The 26331-nt window shown below is 37.1% G+C and overlaps 1 protein-coding gene across 11 annotated transcripts in view; it reads right to left on the minus strand.

Moving 5' to 3' along the window:
* Window positions 1-26331, minus strand: part of PLCH1 (phospholipase C eta 1) — a 234976-nt gene that overhangs the window by 147113 nt on the left and 61532 nt on the right. The window lies entirely within an intron of this gene.

Here is a 26331-nt window from a genome sequence, read left to right on the forward strand (position 1 = left end):
CAAAGATAAGCAAATAATACCATCTATAAGCCACTCCCAGAGCATAGCTAGGAGTCAGAACATAGCACAAATTTCAACATACATATAAGGGATAAAATAAATGTCATAACCAAATATAGCCGGTTCCAGAATCAGACATCAACTGAATGAAAAAGAGAAGAGGGCAGTAGCAGGGACCTAGAGGTGATGGAAAATGAAAACAAAAATCTAAAAGGCTAGTAAAATCCTGAGAAAGCAGAAAGGAAACAAAAAAAATTTTTTTATTAGTGAGATTACTAAATAAAGTTTTTCTGTCTTTTTAGTACCGCACCTGCAGCATATGGAGATTCCCAGTCTAGGGGTCAAATCAGAGCTGTAGCTGCCAGCCTACACCACTGCCACAGCAACATGGGATCCAAGCCGTGTCTAGAAACTACACAATAGCTCACAGCAATGCCGGATCCTTAACCCACTGAGCGAGGCCAGGATTGAATCTCCATCTTCATGGATAATAGTCAGATTCGTTTCTGCTGAGACACAATGGGAACTCCATAAATAAATTTTAAAATGCAGATTCCTTGGGAGAAAACACCAAATAGACCAAAAAACCCCATAACTAATCAACTCAAGGGAAAAAAATCAGAAAGCATAAACAAACAAAATTTTAAAACTATAAAAGGGAAAGAATATTGAAACAGAGGCTATGTTTAAGATACCAAAAGATGGGAGTTCCTGTCATGGCGCAGTGGTTAACAAATCCGACTAGGAACCATGAGGTTGCGGGTTTGGTCCCTGCCCTTGCTCAGTGGGTTAACAATCTGGCGTTGCCGTGAGCTGTGGTGTAGGTTGCAGACGCGGCTTGGATCCCACGTTGCTGTGGCTCTGGCATAGGCTGGTGGCTACAGCTCCCGTTAGACCCCTAGCCTGGGAACCTCCTTATGCCACGGGAGTGGCCCAAGAAATAGCAAAAAGACAAAAAAAAAAAAAAAAAAAAGATAATTTTTCGCCAATTCTAAGCAAATAAATCTGGAAACCTAGAAAAAGGGGATCCTTTTCTTTTAAAAAAAATACATTCTCCCCAATTTGATTTCAACACAGATAGTATATTTAAACAGCAACTCACATAGAAGAAATAGAGAAAATTATCCCCCCAATAAATTACTGCCATAAAGCACCACCAGACTTATCCCATATGGCTTTATGGGGGAAATTCTACCAAATCTTCAAAGAATTGACAATCCCATGCTAATAAAATTGCTCTGGAGCAAACAAAGAGAAGCATAAATTGCCAAATTCATGAAATGAAGCAGATACAATACTAATATCTAAATTTAACTTTTAAAAAGACTGCAAAAAAACCCTACAAACTTCATTTATGAATATTGATTTAAAATTCATATATAAAATGTCAATAATAAAAAATATATATTGCATTAAGTGGAATTTTCTTTCAGGAATGCAAGCATGACTCACTTTTAGATATTGCACATTCATTAATGTAATTTTCCATCTTAACACATTCAAGAAGAAAAACCATATGATTATCTCTAGAAAAACTAAAATGGCTTTCAATAGAATTCAATACCATTCCTAATTTCAAAAAAGAAAAAAAAAAACTCAAAAATTAATGGATGTGTGTGTGTATCCCTCAGTCCTCAAGTTAGCATCTCATTTAATGTGGAATCACTAGAATCATTTAATTAATGTCTGAAATGAGGCAAGGATACCTGCTATCTTTTTGTAACATTTTATTAGAAGAGGCATTAGACAATGCAATTGGACAAGAAAAAAGCAACTAAAGACATGGAAATTAGATGTAATTACATTTCCTTTTAATTTGTAGATTATGCAACAGTATACCTATAAAACCTATAAAAGCCAAGATAGTAAAAGATAATTTTTTTTGAAATTCAGTAAGGCAGAAAGTTATAATTAACATATAAAATAAAATAACCTTCATATCTTCATATAGACATACAGTAACCAGTTAGAAGACAAAATGGGAAAGAAAATCCTGTAAGCAGAAACAAAACGTGACACAATGTGATTTGTGTCTTGGGAGCACTGGGACGTGGGTTTGATCCCCAGCCTAGAACAGTGGGTTAGAGATCTAGAGTTGCCACAGTTTTGGCTTAGGTCGAGACTGCAGCTCAGATCTGATCCCTGGCCCAGGAGCTCCATATACCATGGGGTGGTCAAAAAAGTTTTTTGTTTTTGTTTTTTTTTTCTTTTTCTGTTATTTCTGCAGATAGACAAGATGATTCTTAGTACAAAGAAAATAAATAAGCATGAATAGTTCAGAAAATGGATTTCCACTTCTGACCAAAATGGAGTAACCAACCTTAAAAAAAAAAAAAAAAAAACTAAATATGTAAAACCATAGTTTGCAAGGCCTCAATATCAGGGTGGGGAAATATATTTTTCCTTTAACCTTATAAATTCTCAACTAGGAACTCAATAACAACAAGCCAATTACTAAGAGAAACACACACAAATTTATTTAATATAAGTTTTGCACGACACAAGAACATTCATAAAGAAATGAAGATCCAAAGAAATGGTTAAACCTGAGTTTTTAATGCTAGGTTTGATGAGGAGTGGAAAGTCAAAGAGCAACATGATAGGGCAAAGAGTACAAGGTAGGTGTACTCAATCAGGGGAAAGCTAGCAAGACTTGATTGCTCAGCTTCTTCTCTGTGCCCTTTTGTCTTTGAAGTTAAAGAAACTCTTTTCCTCTGGTTATATGGGTACCTCTTACTTAAGGATTTTATGATTTGCTTCAGGGAAAGATCAGAAAATCCTGCTTAGGAAACACTCCCAATTTCAAAATACCAGCATTACCCAGATATTAAGGCTAGATAAAGACACCATAAGAAAATAAAACTATAAACCTATATCCGTGATAAGTACAGATGTGAAAACTCAACAAACTATTAGAAAACCAGGAGTTTCCTGGTGGCTCAGTGGATTAAGGATCCAGTCTTGTCGCCACTGTGACTTGGGTTTGATCCCCAGTCACAGAACTTCTACATGCTGCAAACCACAGCCAAAAAAATAATAAAATAGGAAACCAAATTCAACAACACATTAAAAGGATCATGATCATACAGCACAATTCAGAGGGATTTATCCCTGAGAGGCAAAGATGGTTCAACTTACACAAATAAATGTGATACATCACATTAATAAAATGAAAGATAAAATATCATATGATCATTTCAATAGATGGAGAAAAAGCAATTAATGAAATATAAGATCCTTTCATGATAAAAAATACTCAACAAATTGGGTATACAACAAACATACCTCAACACAAGAAAAGCCATCTATGACAAAACCACAGCCAGTCTCATAACTCAATGGTGAAAAGTTAAAAGCTTTTTTCTAAGACCAGAAACAAGACAAGAGGACCCACTCTCAATACTCCTATTCAAAACAGTATTGTAAATCCTAGCCAGACCAATAAGACAAGAAATATAAAAACATCTAAATCAGAAAGTAAGAAGTAAGACTATCTGTTTGCAGATAATATGATCTTATATATAAAAAACCCTAAAGATGCCATCAAAAAGTGGTTAGAACTAAATGAATTCAGTAAAGTTGTAGGATACAAAATCAATATAGAGAAATCAGATGTGTTTCTATACATCAACATATGTAACATCTGAAAAAGAAATTAAAAAATAAAACAATTCCATTCATAGTAACATCAAAAATAATAAAATACACAGGAATAATCTAACGAAGGAAGTGAAAAGTCTATACGCTGAAAACTATGAGACTTTTGATGAAAGAAAGTAAAAAAGACACAAATGGAAAGATACTCCATGTTCATAGATTGGAATGATTAATATTATTGAAATATCCATACCACCCCCAAAATCTATAGATTCAGTTCAATCTCTATCAAAAGTAATACAACTTTTTTTTCACAGACACAGGAAAAACAATCCTAAAATAAGTAGAGAACCACACAAGACCTAAAGAACCAAAGCGGTCTTGAGAAACAACAACAAAACTAGAGGCATCACATTTCCTCATTTCAAAATATATTACAAAGCGATAGTATTGGTATACAGTATGGCACTATGTGGTAATAAAAATAGACACATAGACCAAAGGAACAGAATTGAGACCCCAGAAATAAACACTCACATAAACAGTCAACTAATATTTGACAAGTGAGCCAAGAATATATAATGGGAAAAGGATAGTCTTTAATAAATGGAAAACTGGATAACCACATGCAGAAGAAACTGGACCCCTATCTTACACAACTAACAAAAATTAACTCAAAATAGGTTGAAGACTTAAACATAAGAACTGAAAAACAAAACAAGAGGAAAAGCAGTGGATGTGACATCAATAGCATAAGCAATAAAAGCATTAGATTAGTAAACGCCATTACACCAGACTAGAAAACATAGCAAAAAAAAAAAAAAAAAGAAGAGGAACAACTAGGACTGAGGAAACCACAATCAGAGAGCAGTCACTCAAATAAGCCAGCATACAGATTTAATCATGAACATGCTTCAAACAAAATAAAATTAAAAAGAAAAAAAGAAAAAAGAGTCATCAAAATCATAAAATGTCGGCAAGGGTTGTTAGGAAATAACTAACCCTTTTTGTTTGTTTGTTTGTACGTTTCTCTTCTTAATTTTAATATAGTAATGAAGTGTTTGAACTTACAGGACCATCAGGCTAAAACACACAATTATGGGAAGGGGTTAGCATACTTAAAAAACAGGGCAACCACAAGCCAAAACCAAATATTGCATTCACAAGAAATGAAAAAAAAAAGCACTCAAGCAGATAATAACAGCAGATCATCCAACAAAAAAAAAAAAAAAAAAAAGAAAGGAAGAATGGAGAAACATAGAATCAACTGGAACACGAGGTTCAAAATGGCAATAAATAATCATCTATCAATTATCACCTTAAATGTCAATGGACTGAATGCCCCAATCAAAAGACACAGAGTGGCTGAGTGGATAAAAAGGCAAAAACCTTCAATATGCTGCCTACAAGAAACCCACCTTAGGACAAAGGATACATATAGATTGAAAGTGAAAGGGTGGGGAAAAATATTTCACGCCAATAGACATGACAGGAAAGCAGGAGTCGCAATGCTCATATCAGACAAAATAGACTTTAAAACAAAAGCCATAAAGAAAAACAAAGAAGGACACTATTTAATGATTAAGGGATCCATCCAAGGAGAGGATGTTACTATCGTCAACATATATGCCCCAAATATAGGAGCACCCAGATACATACAACAAATATTAACAGACATAAAGGGAGATATTGATGAGAATACAATCATAGTAGGAGACCTAAATACCCCCCTCACATCAATGGACAGATCCTCTAGACAGAAAACCAATAAAGCAACAGAGATCCTAAAGGAAACAATAGAAAAGTTAGACTTAATTGATATCTTCAGGACACTACATCCAAAAAAATCAGAATACACATTCTTCTCAAATGCTCATGGAACATTCTCAAGAATCGACCACATATTGGGACACAAAGCTAACCTCAACAAATTTAGGAGCATGGAAATTATCTCAAGTATCTTCTCTAAACCACAATGCCATGAAATCAGAAATCAACCATGGGAAAAGGAAAGAGAAAAAACCTACTACATGGAGACTAAACAACATGCTACTAAAAAACCAATGGGTCAATGAGGAAATCAAGAAGGAAATTAAAACCTACCTTGAAACAAATGATAATGAAGACACACCTCTCAAAATCTATGGGATGCTGCGAAAGCAGTGCTCAGAGGGAAATTTATAGCAATACAGGCCTTTCTCAAAAAAGAAGAAAGATCCCAAATTGACAACTTAACCCTCCACCTAAACGAATTAGAAAAAGAACAAAAAAGACCTAAAGTCAGCAGAAGGAAGGAAATTATAAAGATCAAAGAAAAAAATCAATAAAATAGACACTCAAAAAACAATAGAGAAAATTAATAAAACCAAGAGCTGGTTCTTTGAAAAGGTGAACAAAATTGACAAACCCCTGGCCAGACTCACTAAAAAGAGGAGAGAAAGAACCCAAATCACCAAAATTATAATTGAAAAAGGAGAAATCACAACGGATACTGCAGAAATACAAAAAACCATAAGAGAATACTATGAACAACTATATGGCAACAAGTTTGACAATCTGGAAGAAATGGACAATTTTCTAGAATCTTACAGCCTGCCAAAACTGAATCAAGAAGATATAGAACAACTGAACAGTCCAATCACTAGAAATGAAATTGAAGATGTCATAAAAACACTCCCTACAAATAAAAGTCCAGGACCAGATGGCTTCACAAGCGAATTCTAACATATAAAGAGGAATTGGTGCCCATCCTCCTTAAACTCTTTCAAAAGGTTGAAGAAGAAGGAATACTCCCAAAGACATTCTATGAGGCCACCATCACCCTCATTCCAAAACCAGACAGAGATACCACCAAAAAAGAAAACTATCGCCCAATATCATTGATGAATATAGATGCAAAAATTCTCAACAAAATCTTAGCCAACCGAATCCAACAACATATCAAAAAATTATACACCATGACTAGGTAGGGTTCATCCCAGGTTCACAAGGATGGTTCAACATATGCAAATCAATCAACATCATACACCACATTAACAAAAGAAAAGTAAAAAATCATATGATCATCTCAATAGATGCAGAAAAAGCATTTGACAAAGTCCAACATCCATTCATGATCAAAACTCTTGCCAAGGTGGGTATAGAGGGAACATTCCTGAACATAATTAAAACCATTTATGATAAACCCACGGCAAATATAATACTCAATGGGGAAAAACTGAAAGCCTTCTCACTCAAATCTGGAACAAGACAGGGATGCCCGCTCTCTCCACTGCTCTTCAACGTAGTTTTGGAAGTCCTAGCCACAGCAATTAGACAAACAAAAGAAATAAAAGGCATCCATTTAGGAAGAGAAGAGATAAAACTGTCACTGTATGCAGATGACATGATACTATACATAGGAAACCCTAAGGACTCAACCCCAAAACTACTTGAACTGATTAATAAATTCAGTAAAGTAGCAGGATATAAGATTAACATTCAGAAGTCAGTCGCATTTCTGTATACCAGCAATGAAATATTAGAAAAAGAATACAAAAATACAATACCTTTTAAAATTGCACCTCACAAAATCAAATACCTCAGAATACACCTGACCAAGGAGGCAAAGGACCTATATGCCGAGAACTATAAAACTTTAATCAAAGAAATCAAAGAAGATGTAAAGAAACGGAAAGATATTCCATGTTCCTGGATTGGAAAAATCAACATTGTAAAAATGGCCATGCTACCCAAAGCAATCTACAGATTCAATGCAATCCCTATCAAATTAGCCAGGACATTTTTCACAGAACTAGAACAAACAATCCAAACATTTATATGGAACAACAAAAGACCCAGAATCGCCAAAGCAATCCTGAGAAACAAAAACCAAGCAGGAGGCATAACCCTCCCAGACTTCAAGAAATACTACAAAGCCACAGTCATCAAAACAGTGTGGTACTGGTATCAAAACAGACAGACAGACCAATGGAACAGAATAGAGAACCCAGAAATAAACCCTGACACCTATGGTCAATTAATCTTTGACAAGGGAGGCAAGAACATAAAATGGGAAAAAGAAAGTCTATTCAGCAAGCATTGCTGGGAAACCTGGACAGCTGTATGCAAAGCAATGAAACTAGAACACACCCTCACACCATGCACAAAAATAAACTCCAAATGGCTGAAAGACTTAAATATACGACAGAACACCATCAAACTCCTAGAAGAAAACATAGGCAAAACACTCTCTGACATCAACATCATGAATATTTTCTCAGGTCAGTCTCCCAAAGCAATAGAAATTAGAGCAAAAATAAACCCATGGGACCTCATCAAACTGAAAAGCTTTTGCACAGCATAGAAAACCCAAAAGAAAACAAAAAGACAACTTTCAGAATGGGAGAAAATAGTTTCAAATGATGCAACCGACAAGGGCTTAATCTCTAGAATATATAAACAACTTATACAACCCAACAGCAAAAAAGCCAATCAATCAATGGAAAAATGGGCAAAAGACCTGAATAGACATTTCTCCAAAGAAGATATACAGATGGCCAACAAACACATGAAAAAATGCTCAACATCGCTGATTATAAGAGAAATGCAAATCAAAACTACCATGAGATACCACCTCACACCAGTCAGAATGGCCATCATTAATAAATCCACAAATAACAAGTGCTGGAGGGGCTGTGGAGAAAAGGGAACCCTCCTGCACTGTTGGTGGGAATGGAAACTGGTACAGCCACTATGGAGAACAGTTTGGAGATACCTTAGAAATCTATACATAGAACTTCCATATGACGCCGCAATCCCACTCTTGGGCATCTATCCGGACAAAACTCTACTTAAAAGAGACACATGCACCCGCATGTTCATTGCAGCACTATTCACAATAGCCAGGACATGGAAACAACCCAAATGTCCATCAACAGATGATTGGATTCGGAAGATGTGGTATATATACACAATGGAATACTACTCAGCCATAAAAAAGAATGACATAATGCCATTTGCAGCAACATGGATGGAACTAGAGAATCCCATACTGAGTGAAATAAGTCAATAAGACAAAGACATATAGCATATGATATCACTTGTAACTGGAATCTAATATCCAGCACAAATGAACATCTCCACAGAAAAGAAAATCATGGACTTGGAGAAAAGACTTGTGGCTGCCTGATGGGAGGGGGAGGGAGTGGGAGGGATCGGGAGCTTGGGCTTATCAGACACAACTTAGAATAGATTTACAAGGAGATCCTGCTGAGTAGCATTGAGAACTTTGTCTAGATACTCATGTTGCAACAGAACAAAGGGTGGGGAAAAAGAAAATATAATTGTAATGTATACATGTAAGGATAACTTGATCCCCTTGCTGTACAGTGGGAAAAGAAAAGAAAAAAAAGAAAAAAAAAGGTCAATGAAAAGGTAACACACAGAATAGGAGAAAATATTTTCAAATTATGTATCTGATAAAAGTTTAATCTCCAAAAATATAAAGAACTTATTCACCATAATGTCCACCAAAAAAAAGTCTTATGAAAAAATGGGCAAAGGAACTAAATAGATGTTTTTCCAAAGAAGACACACAAATGACCGATGGATAAATGAAATCATCAGGCAAATGCAAATCAAAACCACAGTGAAATATTGCCTTACACCTATTTAAGAGGCTATCATCGAAAGGTGAAAAATGAATCAATGGAATATAATACAGAGCCCAGAAATAAACCCACACACCTGGGGAAAAGTCTCTTCAGCAAGTCGGGCTGAAAAAGTTGGACAGCTGCATATAAATCAATGAACTTAGAACACATCCTCACACCATACACAAAAATATATTCAAAACGACTTAAAGACTTAAACATAAGACATGATGTCATAAAACTTCTAGATGAGAACATAGGCAAAATATTCTCTGACATAAATCATAACAATGTTTTCTTAAGTCAGTCTCCCAAGGCAATAGAAATAAAAACAGAAATAAACAAATCAGACCTAATCAAACTTAGTGCTTTTGCTCAACAAAGGAAATCATTAAAAAAAGAAAAGACAACCTACAGAATGGGAGAAAATAGTTGTAAACAATGCAACCAATAAGGACCTAATTTCCAAAATATACAAATAGCTCATACAACAAAACAGCAACAACAAAAAATAATCCAATCAAAAAATGGGAAGAAGACCTAAATAGATATTTCTCTGAAAAAGATACTATACAACCACCTCATACCAGTCAGAATGGCCATCATTAAAAGTCTACAGGTAACAAATGCTGGAGAGGGTGTGGAGAAAAGGGAACCCTCTATCACTGTTGGTGGGAATGAAAACTGGTATAACCACTATGGAAAACAGTATGGAAGTTGCTAAGAAATTAAAAACAGAATTAGCTTATGACCTAGCAATTCCACTCCTGAGCATATACCTAGACAAAACTACAATTCAAAGATATGTGCATCCCAAATTCACTGCAGCAGTATTTACAATATCCTAAGACATGGAAACAACCTAATGTCCACTGACAGATGAATGGATCAAGAAGATGTGGTATATATATACAATGGAATACTACTCAGCCATAAAAAAGAATGAAATCACACCATTTGCCAGCAACATGGATGGAACTGAAGATTGTCATACTAAGTGAAATAAGTCAGAAAGAGAAAGACAAATACTGTATGATATCACCTATATGTAGAATCTAAAATATGATAGAAATGAACCTATTTATGACACAAACAGACTCACAAACAGAGAAAAGACTTGTGGTTGCTAAGAAGGAGGGGAAATGGAGGAAGGATGAACTGGGAGTTTGGTATTAGTAGATATAGACTACTATACATGGAATAGATAAACAAGGTCCTACTGCATAGCACACGGAACTAATTCACTATCCTGAGATAAAACCGTATTGGAAAAGAATATAAAAAAGAATGAACATATATGTACAACTGAATCACTCTGTGTACAACAGACATTAATACAACACTGTAAATCAACTATAATTTAAAAAAGGAGTTCCTGTTGTGGCTCAGCAGGTTAAGAACCCAACTAGCATCCATGAGGATGAGAGTTCTATCCCTGGCCTTGCTCAGTGGGTCAAGGATACAGTGTTGCCACAAGCTATGTTGTAGGCTGGAGATGCGGCTTGGATCCGGCATTGCTGTGACTGTGGCGTAGGTGGCAGCTGCAGCTCCAATTCAACCCCTAGCCTGGGAACTTCCATATGTCATAGATGCAGCCCTAAAAAGACACACATACAAAATAAATAAATAAATAAAGTAGAAAAAAAAGAAATTAACACAACATCATAAATCAACTATATTTCAATTTTAAAAACAAAGTCCAGGATTTCCTGGTGGCTCAGTAGGTCAAGATCTGGCATTGTCACTGCTGTGGCTCGGGTTCAGTCCCTGGCCCAGATACTTCCACTTACTGTGGACACAGTCAAAAAAAGTCCAAAGATAACAAACAAGTATTGGCTAGAATTTGGGGTGTGGGGAAGGATCCTTTACACTATAGGTGGGAATGGAAATTGGTGCAGCCACTAGGGAAACCAGTATGGAGTTTCTTTAGGAAATTAAAAATTCAACTATTGTATGACCAAGCAATCCTAATTCTGGGTATAAATCCAAAGGAAAGGAAAACAGGATCTCAAAGAGGTATCTGCACTTCCATGTTCTCCGCAGCATTATTCACAATGGCCAAGACATGGAGACAACCAAAATGTCCAGCAATGGATGAATGGATAAAGAAAATATTTTATATATATACACACACACACATGAATATTATTCAGCCATGAGAAAGATAGAAATCCTGCCATTTGCAACAACATGGATGAACCTTGAGGGCATTATGCTAAGTGAAATCAGTCAGCCAGAGAAAAAATACTGTATATCATTTATATGTGTAATCTATAAAAGCTGAAATGGAAACAGAGTGGAGTGGTGGTTACCAGGGGGATGGCTAGATAGAGGAATCCCAAGAAGAATCCAAACACACAGCCCTTGCTAAAATTTCCCCAGTTTACTACCGTTAGCTCATACTCTTTTTGTCCTAACACATTTTTCCACCTTTATCAAACCTAGCATAAAAATGCTCAGGCTTAACCATTTCTTTGGGTTTTCATTTCCTTATGAAGACTCCTGTGTCAGGTAAAATTTATATTAGATAAATTGTATGCTATTTTTCCTTGTTATTCTGTCTTTTACAGGGCCCTCTGCCAGAGAACCTAGGAGGGTTGTAGGAAATTCAATTTTTCCTCACCTACAGTATATTATTTCAAAAATATTTATTGAGCTGTAAAATCTGAAACTATACTTTTGAGGAAAAACTAAGATATTCCCAATCATTTCCCATTATTTACTCCTTAAGCTATATTAGCAGAGTATAAAATAATTCATTGAATAAAGAATATTAGAAAATAAAATTTGCTTTGTTTCTGTAGTTAATCTCTATTCATCTTTCATACAACTTAAGCCTATCTTTATCCAACAGTTAAATAATCCTACTGAGAAATATGCCTTTCATATTAGGAAAAAAGTAGTCACACATTTAATTGTGTTCTTTTTCCCTGGCTGCCTGCCAAAAACAATCACAGTTTGATATTACAGCTTCTCCTTCAAAGGTAATTAAGAAGCTAATCTTAACTTAGAAAACATAATTACCCAGCAGACCATAGAACCAACTACTTACTTGTCAGGAATTAAACCTCAAAGTAGTACCACATTCACAAGCAAGTCCAAACTGTCTCCCTAGCTATCCCATCACCACAGTTTGGAAACGTATAAAGCTCATCACAACCCATCAGCCACTGGAAACCAAGCCTCTCTGCCGTCTTTGAAACATCAAGAAGCAGTGGAGGAACCCGGCACTGGTCAGTTCAATTCCTAGTCCATCACGAGAAGAGATGATGTCTCAACAACCAAGGAGCCTTCCCTAACTCAAAACTGCAGAATATTTCTTTACTGCTTTTGACCACCTGACAGGGGTTAGATGTTCATTTGCCCTTCATCTCCCAACATCAGTCAATCATTAGAGAATGGGGCCTTCTGCTTCATTTGATACTGGTATATCAAGTGCCTACTATGTGATTTCTCCTACTTGACATGGAAAGCATTTCTTTTTCTAAGCTCATATACCTATACCCAAGAATGAGGGAGCTATATATCTTCCGGAAGGTGGGGATCTTTTGAGAAGGCACCCACACACACCTGGATTATAAAGGCACCACCCACTCTGTGTGGTGGTTTTCAATGCCTAACAAGCTGAACACAATTGCAGACTTTTCCTAATAGTACAGACCCCATGGCCACCTGTGCACACCATTAAGGGAACTATATTCTTTGCAGAAGTTAACAGCCACTTCTACCAGCCTCTTTTCTCTCTAAGCTGGCTCTCAGAGCAAATTCTCAAATTCTTTGAATGCTGCAGAAGCTAAGGGATTGCAGCAGCAAACCAACTCCAAAGCTATTTCCAGCCAGCTATGGTGGGTCTTTCACAATGAGGCTGTTTCAGTAGTTAGTAGCCCTTGGAAACCTGCTGTGTGCACAGCACTATACTAAAGAGCACAGGGATTTACAAAGCAAAACTGCACCATTTCTGTCCCTGAGAAACATATACTCCATCCTAATATTCTAATATCAGAAGTGATTGAACAATAGCAGCAGCTGAACTTAAATTATTTCAACCACTACAGGAGTGGAAGGATGGGGAAGGGGACATCAAATAATTCTTCTACCCATTTACCCTTATCAGTATTGTGAGTTTTGCTTCATCTTTTGCACATTTAGATTTTTCTTTCTTTTTTTTTTTTTTTTTTGTCTTTTTGTCTTTTCTAGGGCCATACGCATGGCATATGGAGGTTCCCAGGCTAGGGGCCTAATCAGAGCTATAGCTGCCGGCCTACACCAGAACCATAGCAACACGGGATGCATCTGCAACCTACACCACTGCTCACGGTAACACCGGATCCTTAACCCACTGAGCGGGGCCAGGGATCAAACTCATAACCTCATGGTTCCTAGTCAGATTCATAAACCACTGAGCCACGATGGGAACTCCTGCATTTAGATTTTTACATTATTAAAAGAAAATCAACATGTTCCTTTTAAAAAGAAATCCCTTGTTGGAAAATGAATTGACAATTTTCCTTTTCATATGTACCTTAAGATGAGTGGCTCCCCTAGGGTGACTTCATAGGTAATTGAATTTTAAATGAAATTTATCAAATAATAAAGGCCTGCTGTGCTGTGCAGAACATTCCATATAGCCCAAATCCCCACCTGAGGCTTTCAAACATAATGTCACATGGAAAACTGGCATATGGAGGAATAGGGTAGTACTGCCCCCTTGGTAAACCAGCAAAATAGATCAGGAAAGCCCAACAACTCATCAAGCTGGAGTTGTCATCCTCCATATCCTGGCTGTAGACCCAGCACCCACATTTTTCCATAAAAGGCCTTGAAGGTACTGCTTTGTACAACCTCATCATGGGGACACATTCACTACAATTAGAGGACCTGCCATAATCTAAAAGCAATGTGTGGGGGGGTTTTTTTTGTTGTTGTTTGTTTGTTGTTTTTTGTTTGTTTTTTACTATAAGCCTAAGATTAGAAAGTAAGAGTCCAGAGAGAATAAAAAATGTATTGTCACCAAATATCCCCAGTCCCAAAACTCAATTATTTACTAATTAATCTTTGTTTTCTATGTTTGTTTTTTTCAATAGTTAAAAGGGGTATTAAATTGAAATTCCCAATATTTTTATTAATAAATAATTATTGAGCACCAACTGCATGTAGGACATTGTTGTAGATTCTGGTTGCCAAGTGAAATGAGACTCTACCCTTGTTCTGCAAATTTCTTAGGAGTAACAGGTCCCAGTATGTTCAATGGCTAAGTTCTACAAAGGTTATATTCTAAAATAAAACTGCTCAAAACAAAAAAGAAAACTACAAAAAAAATGTATGAACTAAACATAGCTACAAAAAACACCTTTTGTAATGTGTGATTTAATCAGTTAGGCAGATGTCTTTGGTTAGATTTGGATAACTAAGAATATGCATGGAGAAGTAAATCTTGACCCAGTTCTGTCATTAACTAACTGATGGAACAATACACCTTTTTTTCTTTCCTCTTCTGCCCCTCTCCCTTACTTTCCATAAGCCAGCCAAAATATTCAGCCTTCTGATTATTCCAGTTGAAGAGACTGCTGTTCCAAATATTGATGTCTACAAAAATAATTACCTCCCAGCAAAATTCTCCCTATCTCTCAAAGATAAGGAGGGATCTGCCAATTCTTCTTGTATCTTCTCCCACTAAGCTGTGTGTGCCTCAAGCAGGAACCATGCTTATTTATCCTACTATCCTTGGTACCTGGTGCATAAGTGCTACCAGGCAGTCAATAAATGTTAGCTCAATGAATTTCCCCCTCCATTATCTAGTTTAATATCCTCTATATGCTAAATGCTGAATTTGTACTGATTGACTGATGTATGTATACTCTTAATTTGCCAATCATTAGAAGAGTCATTATCATGTTTGCACTACTATTGTCCAAACTATCATAACTTCAAACTAGCCAAAGACAGCGCCACAACAAGCAGAAGCAAACATTCACAAGACAGTGCACTGGTTAAAACAAACATTCCTCAGTCAACTGTACCTTACCCTGCCTTTTACTCCCTGCAATAATTGTTCACTTCATATTTGCCAAGCGTAATGAGTTGACTAGTGATGCACCATAAACAGTTTGATTGTACCAATTATAACGATGAGAAGGGACATTTGCTTTTCTTCAGAGAAGGACTTGGCAAAGACAGCAAAATAGAGGGGATTCAGCTGGTCCTGCACTAAGGGTGCCTGATTACCTTGGCTCTTTGGCGATTCAAAGAGTGCAAAGGAACCTAATGCTCATCCACTCTGATGGAGAAGCAACTTCCCTCCTGAAATTGCCTTCTAGCCACATCATTTCTAAACTACAGGCCCCTAAAAGAGATTTCAGCCCCTCAGTAAAGATTCCCTAAGCATCTGCTGTGTCTCAGACACTGTACCGAATACCAAATGAATAAGACCTCAGACACACAGTCTAGTCCAAGGGTCAGCAAACTTTTTCTGTGAAGAGCCACATAGTAAATGGTATAGGCTTTGTGGGCTATACAATCTCAGTGGTGATCACTCAACTTTGCATGTGGTGCAAAAGCAGCCTTAGAAAATATGTAAACTATTGAACTGGCTATGTTCCAATAAAGCTTTATTTACAAAAACAGGCAGCTGGCCAGGTTTGGCCCACAGGATGTGGTTTGCTAACTCCTGTTCTAATCCACAAGTCAAGTGGATTAGTGGATTAGATTTTTAATGCAAAACAGTAATATCTGTGTTAATGAAAGCTTCCCTCTTGTATCTGTATAACATTTCAGAAATAACGAAGCTGCGAGTTCCCGTCGTGGTGCAGTGGTTAACGAATCCGACTAGGAACCATGAGGTTGCGGTTCGGTCCCTGCCCTTGCTCAGTGGGTTAACGATCCGGCGTTGCCGTGAGCTGTGGTGTAGGTTGCAGACGCGGCTCGGATCCCACGTTGCTGTGGCTCTGGCGTAGGCCGGTGGCTACAGCTCCGATTCAACCCCTAGCCTGGGAACCTTCATATGCCGAGGGAGCGGCCCAAGAAATGGCAAAAAGACGACAAAAAAAAAAATAAAAGGACAAATTAGAAGTTGCCTTATGGAAGAGCAGGTTAAGTATCTGGCATTGTCACTGCTGCAATTTGAATCAGATCCCTGGCCCAGGAACTTCCACACATCATGGGTGTGCCCCTCCCCCCAAAAAGAATAAATTGTTCTAAATAGATAGTAAATTAACAAAGCAGTGGAAAGAGAGGCAGCAAAGACAGACCCTGGGAAATGACTTGTACACAACCCTAAAGAAAAGGACTTGGAGAGAACAAGAGACAGCAAAAAATAAGAGATGTACTGTTAGCACACCCATCCAGAGGAAAAGAGGCTGGAGGTAGTGAGACTGTCTCAAGCATCTCAGGATAGTCCTGGCATAATCAGAGCAGAGCTGTGAGATAGCAGAAGACTGTTCTTTATATAACTTGTTTCTTACAGGGTTTTTTTTCCTGATTATAAATGTAATATGTGTTAATTATAAATGTATAAAGAAGTGAGATGAAGAAAATAAATCACACATAATCCCATTGTCAAAGATAACTAGTGTTATAATTTTGAGGCATAAGCCTCTGAGCTCCATTTGTCATTTTTTTATGCACTTACATTCAGGCATGAAGAAAAAACAGGAATATAATATTTTCCATTTAATATAACCATGGGAATCTTCTCATATCAAAAGATCTTAACACTGTGAGTAGCTGCATTGACCCACAAAGTAGATAGGATATTTTTTAAAAATCAGCTATCTCCTAGTGTACATTTAGGTTACTGCCTTTTTCTTGCTATTACAAAAAAATTACTGCAATAAACATTCCTATTTGTATTCCTAGATATATCTTTGTGCAAACGTGCAAGTACTTTCACAGGACTAGTTCTGGAAGCTACTGAGCCACAGGGTTCACATACTGACAAACCGCCCTCTTGAAACACTAATTCAGATTCCCACTAGCCATATATAAAAGTGCCCAGTTTCCCACACCTCTACTGACACTACATTTTTTTTTTGTAATCCTTTGCCAATCAGGCTAGACCAAAAAAAAACTCTCATTTAATATTTGAAAACACAAATAATTTGTTAGTTCTCTTTGTCGTTTTTAAAAAATCCTATTTCATCTTTACAAGATCCTAATACATAGCATTTGGAAGTTACCTAGTTATCTTTAAAGTGACAGTATGCTTAATTTATATAACTGGTCTGCATGACTATAAGAGGAGCTAATCTGGATTTGAGAGACAGCATGAAAGAAATCAGCACAAATGACCAAATATTAATTCTTCCCAGGGAATTTTGCTTCAGTGATACTGCACAGTATAGGGGAGCTATGACCATCAGAACTGAGAGAGTAATCTGTTTCAAAAGAAAAAGCTATTTTGCTAATTAAAATCAACTAGGAATTTAATTTTTTGCTTCCTTGGTTTTTCATTGCACATTTTTATCAGTGCTTGACTTATTTTTGGTTTTGGCTATATTGAAGGTAGGTAGAAGGGTAAGTACCCAAGAATGTGAGAAAAAATACACATAGAAACTGATAAAGGTTGTCAACACAAAGAGAAAAGAAGGAAGAGACACAGATGAGAGGTGTGTACAGAACATAGCTACTGAAATGAGCAAGCATGTGTTATTAGGGGAGGGATGCAATATTCCCTGAAGGCCTAGGTACCAAGCACTGGGCAAGACTTGTTACACATGTCATCTCATTAATCCTCATAACTCTTCAAAATGCAAAGGATCCATATTTGTTTTATGAGGAAAACAAGTGCCGGAGAAATTGACTCAGGTGATTACCTAAAGAGCTAAGCTGCTCATTAGAACATTTGGTTGTTTTCTGCTGCTATTTTATTCCAAACCCCCTTATTCCCACAATACCAAAGCACTGGAGAAATCCTCCAACTTCCAGTGCTCTCCCTGCCACCGGTGTCCCTCACATCTCACTAGGGGATCCAAAGAAATAAAGGAATGATAATGAAAAAAAGAGAACAGGCTGTATGTGAGAATGGGGGGAGATACAAATAGATGAACCAGGAAAATAAATTATGTATTGAATAAATGAGAAATTAAAGAACTTGAAGAAAGGAGTATAAATTTAGAGTTGTATCCAGAAGGCCAGAATAAAGGAGTAGCATGAAAACGATGGCATAAACACATTAGTCGAAGGACACAATTTGAAAAGATAAATCAATAGTTAGAAACCACAGGATTGCAAAACTGAATTGTTCAACCAAGAAACAGTGTGTTTAGTCCCTCAATCTTAAAGGTTCCTAAAGGAACCCATTTTCCATTCTGTTACTATTCATTTTCATATCCCAATGTCCACCCTCTTAAAATACGGTGACCAAAATTGAACTCTCTTTTCAAATAAGGGCTATATTTACCCACTGAATCTGAAGAGAATGTAGTCATGGCCTGCTAACACTATTTGTACTAACAGTCAACAACTTTGGCACTTGCATCAGTTTGTGGGTCTCCAAGATCCTCAGGACTTCTGCTAAGCCTGCCAATGTTTGAGTTGCTTTGTTTTTGTTCTTAACAGTTCTGAGTTTTAGAATGAGAAAAATCACAGAAAGCATCTTAGAAAGATTCCCTGGCCCAAAACAAAGGGCAAGTAACTGCTCCAAGACCTTACAGCTAATGCATGTCTGAGCCATTAATTCTTATCTTCGTGGACTTGTGTACAGCTTTATAAATTAAGCATATCATAAATTTTATTTCTATAAAAAAGAAACAAAATGAAATTAGAAAACTAGGGCACAGACATTTAAAAACAGAAAGGAAGATTGTGGAGGAGAGATCACAACCAACAAAAGTGTACCCAGAGTAGCAAAAGAAATGCAAGCCTAAGAAGAATGGGATGTCTTCGTTCTTCATCCATTTTATTTTTCCTCTATGCATATTTTGCTTCCATCCACCATTTCTTCAGAGGAAGAAAGGCATAAATTTGAGGCAGAAAAAGAAAGTAAATAGAGATCAAAGAAGAAATAAAGTTCAGAATGACCACCCACCATGACCAAATAAGAAGAGGGCTGGCCAACCAAAAATTTTTAAGATGAAAATTAAGTGATAAATAAGAAATTGGAAACATGATTCCTCTCTCTCCCCCAACACCACCACCAAAATTTGTTTTCTCATTTACTATGCTTCCCATGCCTGCTTCCTTTCATTTTCCCAGTTTATTTTCTGAACTTTTCATTTTTCCAAATGTTAGTGAGAACCCAAGAAAAGAAAGGAGTAAATAAAAAAATGCAAATATGTGGAGTTCCCTTCATGGCTCAGCAGTTAACAAACCCAACTAGGATCCAGGAGGATGCCGGTTCCATCCCAGGCCTCACCCATTGGGTTAAGGATCTGACGTTGCTGTGGTGTAGGCCAGCAGCTACAGCTCCAATTCAACCCCTAGCCTGGGAAGCTCCATGTGCTGCAGGTGCAGCACTAAGAAGCAAAAAAAAAAAAAAAAAAAAAAAAAAAAAAAAAAAAAAAAAAGAATGACAATGGAAATTAACCTCAAAACCTCAGTATCAGGAGAAGGTTCGCTGTATGAGAGGAATTTAGTTACTAAGTCCACTTTTTTTTTTACAGAAAAAAAGTGTTTCCTCCCTAGGAAATCTTACCCACTGATGGGACCGTAATGTGTGCACACACATAACACACACTCCTAGAAGGATGCCAACCCACATGCCAAAATACCAAGCACGGTTATATCTGAGGAGTGAGAACAGGGCAAGGAGACATCTTACTTAGTACTTAATATAAATCAGTATTGCTTATTTAAAAAAAAAATTGAGCATAACTTTGGACATTCAAAATAAAGAATTTAAAAAGGGGCAAATGTGCAAAGAGAAACTGTAAGAGAAAAAGGAATAAAATTGTCCTTTAGAGCTGTCTTTTACATCATCCCTTCTAATCTCTTCTCCCAATTTTATATCTACATTTGAGAGGGGATGCCTCATAACCACTGCTTGTGTATTTTCTCAAATTTTATCTTTTACAACTCTTCCTGGGGGTAAAAAAAGACAGACAATATTGACATCGATTTTTAAGAAAAATGAGAAGCAACAGGTCACTGGATTAGATGAAAACCTTATGTTACACACATCTATCACCATGACTTATTCTTTAAACAGATCAATAGAAACAATCATTCACCTTTTCTCAAAGAGACAGCTAAAGTAACTCTAGCTCACTCATGGTAGCTTCTGTTTTGTTGACAAGTAATTAGACACAGTAACAGATCATCTATCAAAACCTCAATGACTAGGGTTCATGGCCTTGATATGCCTGAACCAATTTCTCAAGTAGACTACAGGACTCTTTATCTTTGGCTATTGAGTCAATCCTTCACAGTACTTCTTTTTTCCTTAAATACCACTATTTTTTCCTAAAATAGCACTTTTGTTTCATAAAATATCACTTTTAACCACTCATTTACTCCAAAGCTTACCATCCTCTCCCCTTCTTCATTAGATCCAGCCCAAACTCCTTGAGAGGGTATCAAAAACCCTCTGTGATCTGGTCACACCCTAACCATTCTTACTCCACTGCTTCCCTAACCCAACCCCCATGCAATCTTCCACACATTCTTCTTTCTGTATCCTACTCAGAAATAAAGCATTTGCAGGTCCATTTACTCAAGGGGATGTCAAGCCAACCTGGTGGCTGGGGAAAGACAACTGCAGAAAGCAAAAGTTAAACTGAGATGTCTGTGTAAAGACAGTAGAGAACCACTTACAGAGAAGGCAATCGATTGCTTTCTGCCTACGTTATCTTATCACCTCCAAGAAAATAATAATCTAAGAAAGGGAATAGGATGGCAAGTCAGACTCCAGAGTTAGCCAACAGGATTCAAGTATCAGCTCTAGTAAATACAGTATGACCTAGGGGAAGTTATTTTTCTCTTTCTGTACCTCAAATTCCTCACCCCTAAAATGGAGATCATTATACTTGTCTCATTGAGTTACAATGATTATTGCTAGTTGTCAAATTATCAGGTGCTCAGTTTTCTCTAATGAATTTGATGCTATCACCTGGTATAGAAATCTCCAATATCTGTCCTTTTCCTCAGATACCATCTCCTGAATTAAACAATTAACCTGTTCTGATGAACATTTATTTACAGAGTCAAAATAATGCAAATGTATGCAATCATAGTATATAAACTTTGCTTAATGATAATAAACTTTTTAAATCAACCTATTGTCAAAACACGGAATGAAAAGTTATGAATACAGAAAAAGAATGGAAAAATTATTATATATGAGAAAAGTTAGGAGGGATAACTGAGAGAAAGAGTTGATGAAAGGGAATGGTGTGATCACCAAATCGAGTATTTCTGTCAGGTAGATCAGGAAACACAAAAGTTTAAGTGAAGTATTAAAGTTACAGAGGAAAGCAATGGGGTAACTGAAAGACACAAGGGGTGGTATGAGTGAGTTAACTCCCCATCTGCCATAGAATAAAATTAATAGATAATATCGAAAATTAAAAATCAGTAAGTAGGAGTTCCTGTTGTGGCTCAGTGGTAACGAACCTGACTAGGAACCATGAGGATGCAGGTTCAATCCCTGTCCTTGCTCAGTGGGTTAAGGATCTGGCATTGCCATGAGCTATGATGTAGATCACAGATGCAGCTCAGATCTCACATTACTATGGTTGTGGTTAGACCAGCAGCTGCAGTGCTGATTCCATCCCTAGCCTGGGAACTTCCATGTGCTGTGGGTGTGGTTTTCAAAAGACAAAAAAAAAAAGAAAAAAATAGTAGTTTAAGTACATCATTTAGAGATATGAAAGTAACATTAAAACTACCAAAAAAAGATAGTAAGAGTTAAAGTAGTTTATTTAGACAGAGGTGAAGAGGACTGAGAGAACTATACTTTTTGCACTAATTCTTCTATACTACTATGTTTACATTTTAACTGTTTCCAAAAAATAAGAAAATGTGGCTGAAAAAAAAAATATATTCACATACCAACTAAAACCACAAGAATAAACCTAAAAAGACACTGGAAAATCTGCACGAAGAAAACTCCAAGCTCATTGACATAAAAGAAGAACTAGGAGTTCCCGTCATGATGCAGTGGTTAACGAATCCAACTAGGAACCATGAGGTTGCAGGTTCGATCCCTGCCCTTGCTCAGTGGGTTAACGATCCGGCGTTGCTGTGAGCTGTGGTGTAGGTCACAGATGCAGCTCGGATCCCACCTTGCTGTGGCTGTGGTGTAGGCTGGCAGCTTTAGCTCCGATTGGACCCCTAGCCTAGGAACCTCCACATGCCGAGGGAGTGGCCCCAAAAATGGCAAAAAAAAAAAAAAAAAAAGAAGACCTAAATATGGTACGCTCTAGTGTGCTCCTGAAAGGGAGGACTCAATGTCTTAATGGTGGTTCTCCTCAGTTAATCTATAAATGCAAGGCAATTCCAATCAAAAATCCCAACAAAATTACCTTTGAGACTAGACAGGCTATTTTTAAAATTCACCTAAAATATGGGTGTTCCCATCATGGCTCAGCGCAAATGAATCCGACTGGTAACACAGGTTCCATCTCTGGCCTCTCTCGCTGGGTTAAGGATCTGGCGTTGCTGTGAGCTGTGGTGTAGGTCACAGACTCAGCTCGGATCTGGCATTGCTGTGGCTGTGATGTAGGCCAGCAGCTACAGCTCCAAATCGACCCCTAGCCTGGGAATGTCCACATGCCTGGGGTGTGGCCCTAAAAAGACAAAAAAAGAAAAGAAAAAATTCATCTGAAATAGAAAATACATGAAAAGTGCCAACATTTTTTGAATAGGAGTTCTCCTGTGGCACAGCAGGTTAAGGATCTAGCGTTGTCACTGCAGTGCCTTGGGTCACTGTTGTAGCACAGGTTCAACCCCTTACCTGGAGAACTTATACATGTCATGGGCGTGGCCAAAAAAAAAATATTGCCAAAAAATTCTGAATAAGGATAATGATGGAGAACTTGCCCTAACTGATAGTTCAAGAAATAGAATGATAGATCTGTGGGACAGAATAAGGTACACAGCATATGAGCATCATCTTCTCCTTAAATGAGAAAATAGACCTTTTTGACAAAAACAAAATCAAGTACCAAGAGATGGCCTCTAACCTTCCCACTCTGATGTTTTATTTGGACTGATTATCCTGGCAACATGACAATTTGAAACCCATGTCCTACAACCTAAAAATGGTGGAGTTGGGGTTCTTTGGGCTTCTTGGGAAAATGATTTTGTTGTTGTTGTTGTCCTCTATAAAAGAAGAATTAGTCACAATTCTGTCTGAAGGACAAGAGGTCACAAACTTAGAGCAGAAATGTTAAATGGAATATAAGGTAATTACCTGCTTGTAGCTGGTTTAGTTCAACTACAAGACAGTGACTGGATACAAAACACAGGAGGAGGAAGAACCAATGTGAGTTTGAGGGAGAGGCTACAATATGGACTTGAGAGCCCAGGGCTTTCTCCTGAAAGAACAGCTAAGCTAGGAAACTTGAGCTGAGGAGGAAGAACCAGTGTGAGTTTGAGGGAGAGGCTACAATATGGACTTGAGAGCCCAGGGCTTTCTCCTGAAAGAACAGCTAAGCTAGGAAACTTGAGCTGAGGAGGAAGAACCAGTGTGAGTTTGAGGGAGAGGCTACAATATGGACTTGAGAGCCCAGGGCTTTCTCCTGAAAGAACAGCTAAGCTAGGAAACTTGAGCTGAGACCCTTGTATTCTCACCTGTTTCCTGCAACAGCCTTCCGGTCTCCCTTGCTCTAGCCTTATCCCTGCCATCATTTTCTAAACTGTGTCAGAGAGATCTGAAATGTAAATCAGATAAATCTCTCCCCAGCTAAAAACCATCTGCTTTGTTTTTCTTGGATAATGCCCAAATTTCTTAACCTGGATTATGAGGTCTTTATTGGCCCTTGCCTACTTCATCTTCAATACCTGCCTATCCATGAGATATAATCCTTCTTACCCTTCAAGGCTGGGTGCAAATGTTACCTCCAGAAATCCTTTACTGATTTCTCCATGCTCAAGGTACCATTGGAATGCTCCTCTATTATAGTACTGTAATTGCAGTGATATGAGCTTGTCTTTGCACTAGCAAATCACTGGAAAAGACGGTAATACTTTCATTTTCATATCCCCATTAGCACCTTGTATAGAAAGTACATATTTGATATATTTGGTTATTAATTATAAGCAGTTAGGAATTCCACAAGAAACTCAATTTTCCCCTCCTTAAAAATGGCCTTGCACAAAGAATTCAAATGACATAAGATGAGAGAAATCACAAGTATCTAAATGCTTAGCATCTGCTAAAAGCAAAAATCTGCATATTTGAAAAGAGTGGGTCCAGCCATCACGATCTGGGAACTGGAAGGCCTGATTCCAACCACAGATCTGCTCCATGTCTTAGAGAAAATTATGCAGCCTATATTCTTTCTTTCTTTTTTTCCCCCCCTCCTTTAAAAAGAGAAAGATTGCTATGGTTTCTTCCTGCTCTAGGAATCTAGGACTCACTCCTACATTGACATCAGCGCTTCCATAAGGCTTTCATACCCAGCATGCACACTGCTGGCATGTAGGTTATACTAAGCCAAGGGGAAAATTAGTAGCAGATGGCACCAAGGTTCTAGGTCAAAGTGCTTTTGATTTGCACTCCAGAACAAATATAAATTCTTCTCAACTAAAGTAAAAAAAATACGTGTTATCCTTAGTTCCATAACTATATCATTTTCCATTTCTGTGGTCCTTTCCCATCTCCCAAATGCTTTCAGAGACATTTTACCAGTAATTTTCATAACAATCTTTTGAAGTAAGCAAGAAAGCAGTGTTATCTGTTGTTACTAAAAAGGAAATTGGGGTTCCTAGACATGACAAAATTACAAAACACTTGCCTGAAACATGTGCCTGAAGCTTGCTCTGATTTCTGTTTGTACAGTGCAAATCAAATTCTTTACATATTCAATGCTATTTTAATAATCAATAAAATGCCTTCTAATGTGGAGGTTTATAGCACATTGGATTAAACTATGAGAAAAATAATAATAATTTTCTGAGGATGTGGATAAATACAAAATATAGGAGCAAACCTGAGTTTTACACTTAATAAACAGTTTTAAGACTAAGGATATACCATCAAAACTCAGGTTTCTTCTCTTCTGTCTTCCTGGCTCAGAATGAATATTTTTCAAGTTTGTATCTCCATAAATTGAAATCACTTCTACTTACATTACTGTTTAATAATGCAACTCAGATTTCATGAGAATTCAGAATCTATTAATTTCACACACTTGGAAATAGAGCTGATCTGTATAATTTAAGAGGATCCACTTAATATTGATTTGGAATTCATAAGAAAGATTTATTCTTGAAAAGTTGTGCTACCCACTAGGATGATTTTAATATTAAGATGGACAGTCAGTAAAGAAAATCTTTCACTCAGCAGCAAAATAAATCACTAAAATGAATAATTGAAAATCTATTAAGTAAAATATGAAGTATATGCTCATTTCAAAAAAAAAGACTCTAGGAGGACCACCTGTATGTGACTACATCTACCTTCAAACAAGACACCCTACATTCATCAACTTTAATGGCTTATAGGACTAAAAAACTCATTCGAATTGCTATTGGGTTAAGAGTTAAAGCTTACTTTTAACTTTAAGCCTAAAGATTACTTTATGTGGTAAAAGAAATGGGAGTGATTTTTACCCTTACTTCCATGATGTGTAAAGCAAGACAATTCTGAGAGTATGGGATGCCATTCAACTGGCTCCAACATTCAGCATACATACAAGTTTCTAAACACATGAAAAGACAAAACTCTAAATGGAAAACCCTTCCAACAAACTGCTTCCTGGGAAAACCAAATCCTACCTGATTTCTGTATAAAAGCTCCTTCCTAAGGCTTAGCAAACTCAGCTATACTCAGAAACCTCAACCGGGGTTTAATTTATATTTTGCATAAAAAGCAAGCATCCTTGCTGGCACCATGAACGTGGCACATTGAAGCTGATACCATCAACTAGCAACAACCTCAAGACAGTCTCTCAGATGGAACACTGGCACGATAAAGTTACCTTTGAGTAGATGTACATGAATA

Source organism: Sus scrofa, chromosome 13 (genome assembly GCF_054392235.1).
Source record: "Sus scrofa isolate SSC_HxYL_T2T_F1_AM1 chromosome 13, Sscrofa_HxYL_maternal_Yorkshire_Landrace_v2.0, whole genome shotgun sequence".
Taxonomy (NCBI): Eukaryota; Metazoa; Chordata; class Mammalia; order Artiodactyla; family Suidae; genus Sus; species Sus scrofa.